The 11282-nt window shown below is 33.9% G+C and overlaps 1 long non-coding RNA gene across 1 annotated transcript; it reads left to right on the top strand.

The window, feature by feature from the left end:
• The first annotated feature begins 3312 nt into the window (after window positions 1–3312).
• LOC135969911 (uncharacterized) lies at window positions 3313–10024 on the top strand. The gene is made up of 3 exons (XR_010585266.1): window positions 3313–3377; window positions 6468–6504; window positions 9745–10024. It is a non-coding gene; the product is annotated as an uncharacterized lncRNA (long non-coding RNA).
• Window positions 10025–11282: the final 1258 nt, after the last annotated feature.

Below are 11282 nucleotides of genomic sequence, written 5' to 3' on the forward strand. Positions count from 1 at the left end.
GAACAAATATTCACCAAGAAGGCAAGACAGGAGAAAGAATTCTGGCCAGAAGAAATATTATAAACAAAGACATTTGTTTCTAGAAAAAATGATATTTGTTTTTTGTGGCATTAAGAGATGTTATTATGCCTTGTTACTTGCTATATTTATTTTTAATTATTCAAAGAGAAGAAGTAAAGTGAAATGTGTGAGATATTCTACACAGCATATACATCTTTATAGTTTTGTCCATTGAACTGCTATTAATACTTCATATTTATTATATTTCTCAGATTACTACTTCTGTCTTAATAAAGATTTCGTATTATTGGATCCCTGATAACTGGATTCCTGCGTTATTAACTCTAACAGGAGCTCTTTTTGTGATGTGCCTCTACGCTGTTGCATGGTGCCTCTTTAAAGAGTAAGATTTTAATTGCTGTTTCTATTTGAATTTGTTCATTGCTCATAAAGTCCATCAGCAATGGCTTAAAAAGAGCAGGATGAAAGTAGAAAGAAGAAATTGGAGAAAATGTCATTGAGCATCTATTACTTTAAGTGCTTTACAGATGTTATCCTTGCTGATAATCACAACAATGCTGAGAGATAGGTAACAGCATCAGTGTTTTAGATTTACATAAATGATTTTAACCAAGATCTTTTGGTTCTAAAGCTACTGTTCTTTCGCTAAGTGATCAATCAAATGATTCAAGCTAAAACCATTCGTCTGAAAAAAAAAAAAGGAAATGAGATTTTTAAATTTCCCATAGAAAAGGAACAGATGAAATTTAGTTGGTACATATTTAAATAAGATCAAGTCCTCTGCCTGTATTTTCCTGTCAAAGGATAGACAGAAGTCTCAAAAAGGTAAGATGAAAGAATTTCAACAGTAATTATAGAAGGAGTGAATTAATTCAGGAAATATCTCCTGAGCTTTCACAGCTCAGATTGTGCCAGGTGAGCAGAATACAGAGATGATAACAAGCAGTACCCGCCCTCCAGGAGCACAGCCTTGACTAGAAAGGGCTCAGGAGAATGAATGGTTGCAATAGATTAAAAGAGAGAGTAAAAAGAGAGGGTAATTGAAATTTAAATATCTTTCTATGGCATACTTAACTCTGACTCGGAGAGATTGGGCAGGGAATGTTTCACAGAGAACATGCCACTGAAACTGGCAGTAGAAGAATGAATGGAGGAAAATATAAAGGAAATACATAAAATATAGTTTAGTTTATATTTAAGGGTGATTTTTCTTTTGAGAGGCATAAAAATGGAAACAGGATTATATGAACACTACTATATTTCCTCACTAACAAAAGTCTGACTTTTATCCTGGAATATGGAGTATAGATTCTACAAGGTAAAGTAATAAAACCTAAAGATAATAGTTGTATTAGCATGAAAGTAAAAATGTATTAAGGACAACTGAGAAGCTACCACTTTTATGTAAAATGGAGATAGTATAGTAAATTTGAATTTTTGTTTTGAAGGTGATATATACCTTAGCACAATATTTGGATTTATAATGGTGATATCAAGTGCCTGAATAAATAAGCAATTTATTACTGAATTTTAAAAAGGAACCAATTGTCCAAAAAATACAGTGAATTAAAGTGTAATAAGTAGGTTTAAAAGTAAGTGTTGCACCCATTTCCTCCTTTTCCCTATAACTAACTCCTGAATGAAATCTGATTCAGATGTATCATGGAAGAATATAACAGAATAATAGTGCTACCATATACACTAGAAACTTCTTCCCAGATATTCCACTAGAATGGAATCTATTACACTGGAAACTTCTCCCCAAATATTTCAATGTCATCTACCATGTTCATACTTTTTTTTCTGAACGTAGAAATGGCAGAGTAATCTGAAATATTTTTATGTTGAAGGAGCTGGTGTTTTTATTTGATTTTGTTAAAACAGTTTAAGGACATTATTTTTACTTTCACATTCAAAAGAAATATTATTGGCATTATGTGCAACTGTTTTATTTTTTGCATGTGGAGGGTTAACTAGAAGTTTAAGGCTATTTGGTTAAGATCAAAGCAGGGAGCTGATTTTGATAAATTTTGACAATTTTGATCAAAAAATAAGCATTCAGTTTCTTTTTTCAAACATACTGCACCCCTGTTTTTTGTTCTTTTACTGTAGTTCTCCCGTTTGTTCAAGATTATTTCCCCACTGTCACAAACATCACCAGAGTCAACCAAGTCTCACACCCAAAGGGACTGGACTGGTACCAAGGTAAAAGTAGGGCTGATGCTTTAAGGAAAGAAATTTTAGGCAATAAGATGTGTTCCTTAATGCTTTATTAATTTTCAAATATAGAGCCACAAAATAGTGATTGGTATGTTAGTCCATTCTGGCTGCCATAACAAAAATACCATAAGATAGGTGGTTTATAAGCAGAAAACATTTGTTTTTTTACAGTTTCAGAGGCTGGGAAGTCCAACATCAAGGCAGGAGCAGATCTGTTGTCTGGTGAGGGCCTGCTTCCTCACAGACAGAGCCTTCTTACTACAACCTCACATGCTGAAGGGGCGAGAGGTTTCTCAGGGACCTCCTTTATAAGGGACACTAATTCCATTCACAAGGGCTCTGCCCTCATGACATATCTCTCAAAAGGCCCCAGCTCCTAATGTCATTACCTTAGGGGTCAATTTAAACATATCAATTTTAGGGGACACAGACATTCAGATCACAGCAATTAGTGTTTTAGAAGTTTAAATTTTGCTCCTAAATTCTTTAAAAGAGGAATTTTCAAAAATGACTCTTATGTTCATTCAACAATACCTACTGACTACATAATATTCTTCTAGGCATGGGGAAATAGCAGAGAGCAAAATCAGATTTACAGATGAACACTGGGATCTGCTACTGGTATTCTACCAATTCTACAGGGTTGTTACTATTTTCAAGTGAAGTTATTTATATAATGATTAGGGGTGATAACTGCCACAGAAATTAGAACAAATACAGTTTGTTTTTCAAGAATCTAAGATGAAATATATAAATTTATTACTTAGAGCAGCATCAAGATCCATTATCTCTGTCTAGAAAAGATATTAACTGGAATTATTAATAATAGTAGAAAGATTTGAACCTAAGAACACAAAATTATTGATTTGTTATATATAGAAGTTTATCAACAGTTAATGTAAGGGCTATTTAAATATAGCATTATGTAGTATTTGCTTACCTACTTCTTTATAAAAAACTAAACTATGGAATTATTTAGTACTTATGCAGAAAATCACTAAAATATATTATTTGTTTTAAAGGATAAAATAAATACTTCCATTATGTCTTTATTTTTTTTTTATGGGCATGGAAACTTACTGAGTAGTGATCCCAAACCAAACATGAGACCAAACTTGCTTCCTGGAAATCGTCAGGTAAGGACAAAGAGAAAAAACATGTCATAGCTATTACAATAGCTACTCTTATTTTTCACAGTGTCCAGACAATAAAAAGCACTTGCAAATATGTCATACTGAATGGTAACTCTTCAATGAAAATGAGAGAATTTAGACATTTCAATTGAGGTGGAAATTAAGAAAGAAAGAGCGAATTCAATTTTAAGTGATTGACATTTTGTGACATCAGTGATGAGGAAAATAATATAGTAATGTTGATATATCTGTAGATATATGGATGATGTATATTAGTGAGATGGCATTCAATTTTATTGTTCTGTATTTTCTCCCTATTGAAGTCTGAAAAACATTAGGTGAAATTAAATTACATACATAATCTAGTTGGGGTGTAGCTAAGGACACCTATGATGCCCATTCATCCTTATAACACTCAGATATTTAACAAATATTTACTGTATGCCAAATTGTCTTATAGGAGTTCTTTCACTGAAACATTCATTTAACATATATTTCTTTCAAATCAACCCCAAACCACATAGTTTTGCTCAATTACAGAATTAGTTTTTATGTAAAATTATATTTGACTCAATGTCTTTGCGTTGGTATTTTCCAGTTAGTATCAAAATAATTTGTACCCAATTTGATCTATAAGGTTAATTCAACAGGTATTTATGCAACACTTAACTGTAGAGCTCTACAGTTATCTATGGATTACTTAAGAAATTTAGAGAAGTATAAAATATGGTCTTTACTCTTTAAGAACCCATATTTTAGTTGGGAAAAGATATGAAAAATATTGTAGGGAATAATGTGTGGTGGTTTATTAATTCCTGACAACTGTGCATGCCAACATATAATACACTCCATAGGAATTCAGAGAACAAGTGAGCTAGACCAGTCAGAGGAAAGTTTGTACAATAATTAGTCCAGAGGGTCACATGAAGAATATATGTCTTTTTCTAGATGGAGAACAGTGGGAAAGAGGTTGCACAGTCCTGGCATTAAGCGCTGTATGCAAACTCCTAGACTTTTTACAAGCAAGCTTCCCTTCCATTTCACCTAGCTTTCTCTCCTTCTTTGCCGTTGTCATATTTTGGAACTAAATTCAGTTATGTGTACTGCCACCCTCTCCAATCCCACACCTGGACCAAGTTAGATATATCTATAGAAACTCACACATGCTTCATAATTGCATTTATCAAACCATATTAATATACATTATGCACATACATATATATGTACATACATATGTGTATACATGTGTTTCCCACCATACTATTCCTTTCACTTCTTACACTAATGATTTTTTTTTTACCTTGAAGGACACTGCTGTGGAGGTGTTCATACTTGCACACACATCCCAATGTCACAGAGTCTAAAGATGGAATAAGTGACTTAATTATTCCCCATTTCATCCTCTTCTGGAATATGTCTCTTTCTTCCTTCACAAATTGTTGCCTTTTGTGTCTATCATCAGATTTTAACAGCCATTAATTGCTATTACTGTTATCCTCAAAATCATCAATAACTTTAATTTCTGGCTCACAGGGATTTTTTGCTACTACTTTTCCTGGCATGTTTTTTTGGCATGTTGAACCTCCACAAAAACTACCAACCAATATAATGGCCGATCAGTTCTTTTAACTCCTTTGTTCCTACTCTTTGGTCCTTCTCCCTATTCCAAACATCCATTTGCATGGTCTCACTCAAGACTTTGTCATCATCAGTAATTGCAACACTGTCAACAAATCTAGATTACAAAGGAGCCCATTCTCTATTACCCAACTTAATCCAAAATATTTCTGTGCTTATTTAAGGATCTAAGCTGATGACCCTATTACTTTTTCTTTATCCATTACTTCTTTCATGTGTCACCTTTCTTACATGGTTTGGATTCCATTGTCCAGCAAAATTACTCTCTGCAAACACTTAACTAGTTTGTCCCAACAGCCTCCTTAAAACTTAAGAAAAAAATCTCAATCCTGATGAAATCCAGCTAGGTGCAGTCTGCTCTATGACTGCACCCAAGCATCAGTGTGTTCCTGTTGAACATAACATGGTTATGCCTTCTGAACTCATTTCAGATTGATGACCATGGCTTCAACTGGCAGCTCAATACAGACACACCTAACCTTATGTCCTTCATAAATTCACTTTACCCCTTACAGTAATAACAATTTCACAGCTTTCTAACACTTCCATCTCTTCTCACTCTGATCTGCGGTATCTCCACACATTTCCTAAACAAAAAAGACACAGTTGGCTTCACAAACTCTCCCTGACTCCTAAAACCAACTCTACAAACATGTCTGCATCAGTACTACAAAGCCTGACCTTTCTCATTCCAGAAGACTCCTTGCTCCTTTCTAAGGTTGTTCTCTCTGGTTATGCTTTGGGCACCCATCCCTCTGATCTTCTCATGGAAAATTCTACTCTCTCTACGGGATTATTCACATTGCTTGACATGACTTAAAATATCCTACTTTCAAAATACCTTCTCTGTCCCATTCCTTCCTTCAGCAACCAACCCATTTCTGTTATTTTTGTAGCAAATACCCTTTAAAAGAATTGTCTAGACTAGTTATATACAATTTGTTTTGCCTTCTAATAGCTATTCATCCCACTCCAAAGGGAGTTATGATCCAACATTTCATTGAAAAGACCTTATCCATATCTGCAATGACCTACAATTTAGGGGAGATATGGCCCAAGCCTGATTTCTCTAAATCTATTTTTATGGAGTCAATAAAAAGGTAACAGTGCGCATGTTTCTTAGCTGCCCTGGAGACACAGTATAATAGTGACGAGTGTCTTGGATATGGTGTGAGTAAAGCTTTAATATCAACAAGTAAATTGCTATGAAACTATGAGGAAACATCCTCTATGTTGTAAGTGTATTTACTTAAAACATGAGTAATGGGAGTAAACAAGACAATCATTTGGATCAGTTGTCAGATTTCTTGTTATGTAAATGATTCTAGTATAGTGGGCCTGTGAATATCAAAGTGGTAATCCTATTAGGAATTGTAAAGTCATTGATAATGTCAGCCTCTCTATATAGGAAAACAAATTTAAAATGGAATAATAATCGTAAAGTATTTCCTCTAGCCATGAATAGTTCGTGATGGATGCACAACTGACCCTGGTAAGAAGCACATTATAATATCAATGTTCTTATGTCTAAAAAAGTATCCCCAAAGCATGGAAAAAGTTTCACCATACTGAGAGAAGAATTATGGTGTGATTAATTAATGTATTGTTCAGTTTTAGTTACATGAAAGATGCCTAATTAAAGGAATTATAAATACTTTCATTTAAAGGTCTAATAAGTTCTACTATTCAAAAATCCATTATTTAATTTTTCTTAATCACAATAATTCATAAATTCTTGAAATACTTTTTCTTGAAACTATATTCTGAAAGTTCACAAACCCCCTCCTAAGTAGATTTAACTGCATTCTGTTATCTCCCATTAATCTCCATTACCACTTGAATAGCCCTCATTAATCACTTTTGCCTGCCAAGGCAGTAGGCTCCTAATTGACCTCAGGGTTTCTGTTCTACATTTTCTTAAAAAGCTTCAAATAGTGCCTACACTGCTCCTATGTAATGACACAAAATATTTATGAGCCACACTGTGTGAGTAGGTGCTAAGTGCCCATGAGCAAAAAGCACCCTAACATGTAATACTCATGAAACCATGAGGAGGAAGGTAATATTATTCCAATTTTTACCTATAAGAAAATAGATAGTTGGGCCAACTTCCCATTGCCCAAATTCCAAATTCTTAGCTGATGAAAACAAGCATGTTCTTTATTATCCCTAAGACCTATACAATCACAGATACATTAATCCTGGGAATATAGCACCATTTGTAGCTTACAAAGCTTGTCACAATGCCATGCCTGTATTCTTTTGCATAGAACTTTATTGCATATGTTTTCTTTATATCGTCTCTGACCTCTTTCACTCTTCTTTAAATAGCTAACTTCTACTTGCAAAGCAAGGTGCCTCAGACATCACATCCCCTGTATAAGCTTACTTGAATGGGCATGTCTCCACTGTACTCCTCAAACACTTATCACCATCTGTAATATCATTGGCCTCTTTGTCATTCTTACTGTAAACTTCTTGGAAGACAGTAAGATATATTAATTGAATGTTTAGCTCCAGTGCAAAGAAAATACTAGGCACTCAAATCATGTTTATTTAAGAGAGGACTTGCTGTTTAAGAGCTTGCTAATAACCTTTAAGAAGGTAAATATCATGGTACAAGGGATTAATGACTTAATGGAAATAAGTAATCAGCTGTAAGTTGTCCTTTCCAGAGAGTTTCTTGCAGAAGGGAAGGAAGATACGGGACAGTAGGATGATACAATATAATTTTAAGCAGTAGTTATAAAAATATTTTTTGCTCTAGAGTAGAGGAGAGATGTGGTATCTCTCGCATGTACATGTGTGAGTGTGTGCACATGTGTGTACAATAAGCTAAGGGGAAAATTTTACTGGAACCATAGATGAAGTAAACAATAGATAAGGTTTGTTTTAGGCATAAACGTGCAGAGCTAACAATTAGGGTTTAAGAATAAGATAGAGCTCAATTGGAGTCATAGCTCATCCTTTAATTTCTACATAATCATGAGGTATCCATTTAGTCTGACTGAACCTCAGTTTCCTCATATGTAAATGGGATGTATGAGTGTTATTAAGAAATACTGATGCCTGTGTACTACTAACAGACGTATTTATTGAGTGGGACTGGGATGTGTTAAAAAGACCATTTTCCCTGCAGGTGACTCTAATATGCAAGCAGGCTTGAGAAACACTGCACTATGCAGAGGGATTGACTCTGTTAATGTCCTTCCTTTTCAAGTGCCGATAATAGGTTTATCATTGGCATAGATGGAACCCATCAGAAGGTACAAGTGAGAGGAACTCTAAAAGGTACAGATAAAATTAGTGAAGCAGGAGCTAATAGAAAGGATGAGAGTGAAGGATCCAATAGGAAGAATGAGTTTTTTGTTCCTTGAGTGGAAAGATAGCTGAAGTAAAACATCAAAAAGTTGATTATGTAGATGAAGAGAAGCATTACATTGGATGAGTTTAGAAATAAAATGTAAATAAAACAAAATAAAGCACATAAAGTATATCTGCTCATTATTTATGGTATACTTTGAATATAAATATGTATAATTAAAAACATCATCTTACTATTATTACATGCTACCAAACAAACCTAGAGAAACATCATGTATGCCACAGAAAATTCATCAAAATGTCAATTCCATTCCTACATAATATTTTTTCATGTTGCATTATACCCGAGAGGCATTATACACAAGTTCTCTCCTTCTCTTCTATCAGCAGTTGACAAACATTTCTCGACTACTGAGCAAATTTAACTTGCTAGGCATATGCATAAACTCATTTAATGATCACTTCCATCCTGGGAGATAAGTAATGTATTTACCAGTACCATTTTGCCTGTAAGGATTTGAGACAGAGCAAAGTCTAGTAACTTGAATGAGGTTACCTGGATGGCAAATATAGAGACAATTCAAATTTCAGTAGTTTGACTCCAGAACTTTGAAATCCCAGCTACTCAGAGATTGTTGGATATGTTGAATGTTTTCAATAGCTATATGTTGAATGAATGACAGAACAGGGATTAAGCTATTTTTAATGATTCATCACATTGTTTGGGTGTATCTACTATGTGTATGCTTTGTATCATCTTGAAGATTTCACCTCTTTCCTAATCTTTGAATGAGAAAATTCTGCAAGGTCTTGGGAGATGGAGTCGGCAGATGCTACTGACAGTAGAGAGGAATTTCTCAAAAAATAATAATAATAACTAATAATAATAAGCTACGCCTTCAAGAGCATGGGGTAACATTGTCAGATTTCTTGGGGGAGAGTCAAGAAAATTCATTAGTACAGTAGAATGATAAGCACCCTCTCTCCTTGTTCATGTGTTATAAAGAATTTGTGATATTGTTAATTATTGATGAAAGTGGTGCCAAAGATTGATTCTGGTTTTTATCATAATCAGGTTTCTTTGAAGCATATATACTGCTTTTACACTTAATGATTAAGTATAAAATTTATCTGCCCAAAATATTACCATTATGAAATATTTTAATTTCGGTTACTTTTGATTGGTGAACTTTATACTTCTAATACTTAACAGACATTCAAGTTGTTATAAATATTTTAATTTAATATAATTAATTACATTAATTTATAAATATTTCATATTTATAAAAATATTTAACTTTAAATATTTAAATTTTGACAGTTTTAAAATATTTTAAACATTTTAACTTTTAATAAATATGTTTTAATAAATTTTATAACATAGAAAAAATTATATTTTTTTCTTCAGTGACAGAAATACAATAGCTGTTTAACAGTAAGACAGGAGAAGTCAAGATGTTGAACAATTAAGAAAAGAATGTGATGCCAATGGAAGACATTTGACTTTAAGCAGCATAAAGGTCACCATATCTTCATGTCACTTGCTTTCTTTGAAAAGGTCTTTTAAAACCACAGCTTTTAACAATAAAACTATATCAATTTTTTTCACATAGCTGAATATTTTTGTGTAATATGTCACATATTTTGATGGGTCTGAATTTTACTGCTGCAATTATGCTAAGGTTTATATGCCGCAGAGATGTTCTTGTTTTGGTTAAAACATTTACGGTGCTAGACAATCACCAACAGAAAATAAATTGAGGATTCCAACTGTGTTTAGATTGTGATTGTATTTCAATAACTAATATTAAATTAAGGTATTTAAATAGATAGTCATATAAAATAATTTATAAAATAAAAATATGATATAAAATGATTGATTTTTTTATTAGACCACTCAGAAACTGGATTTGATTCTCATTTTCGAAAGGCACAGTCAGTGATAAACAATTCTGTACCATTTTAATGATGACCTTTGATAAATTTTGAAACTATCATGTGCTTACTTAATTCCAATTTCCCAACATACCTCAGAAACTTTAGAGTTCTGCTGCAAAATTGGTGCTACTTTGAGTAGCAATATTGAAAAAAAAGAACAAACTTGCTCAAATTTTTCCTAAGTGTACATCTCAAGTCAGATAGTATCTTAAGTCAGCGTCTCTGAAAATGCAGTGCTTAGGCAGACACTTGCTTGCAGGAGGTTTACTGGAAGTCTGTTTGGTGTAATAACATCTAGGCTGTGAGAGAAGCAGGATTGGGCAGAAGTAGAACTGTGGTATAGTGGCAAAGAGGACTTATCAGAGGTTCTAGCCTAGAGTATAAGTAATCCAAAGCAGACTAATGGAGGGAGATACTAAATAGTTGTCGTGATTTTCCAGCGTAGCTATAGCAGCAAAAGTCCTTTTTATGTTTGTATTCCATATACTGAGCTAGCTCACCCATTAAACAGACTCAGTCTTTTCCCTCCTCTGTTAGCTGGGACACCCAATGTAACCTTAGGTTGAGGGAGAGGTGTTAGTGCAAACCTGGAGGTGTGAGCCATAAGAGCATGCAGCTGGCGTGTGCCCTCTGGCTCTGCTCAGGCCTGATCCCAGATGTACTTCCGTTTTACCATGAGTTGTTGTTGGCTTCACCCAACTTTTGACTTAGTTGTTCTGATAGAATGCAGCTCATGATAGGTAGCTGTGGCCAGATGGTCACTTAATATTCTATGATAAGATTAAATTCCTTATTTTTAGCACACTGGGATTTAAAAAAACATTAAAATTTATTTTCAGTGGTGGAGGGCTTTCTGCTGCAGATTGCATGGACTTGCCATTACCTTTAAGCTTTATGGGTTTACATGGTCATTCTTTTATTAAGGTTTTTTGTAAACTTCACAATTCTTTTTTTTTTGCCGTGGATTCGTATAGTGGTATAGAATCCTGCTGGGTCATATGGTCCAGG

This window comes from Macaca fascicularis, chromosome 3, assembly GCF_037993035.2.
Source record: "Macaca fascicularis isolate 582-1 chromosome 3, T2T-MFA8v1.1".
NCBI classification, from domain to species: domain Eukaryota; kingdom Metazoa; phylum Chordata; class Mammalia; order Primates; family Cercopithecidae; genus Macaca; species Macaca fascicularis.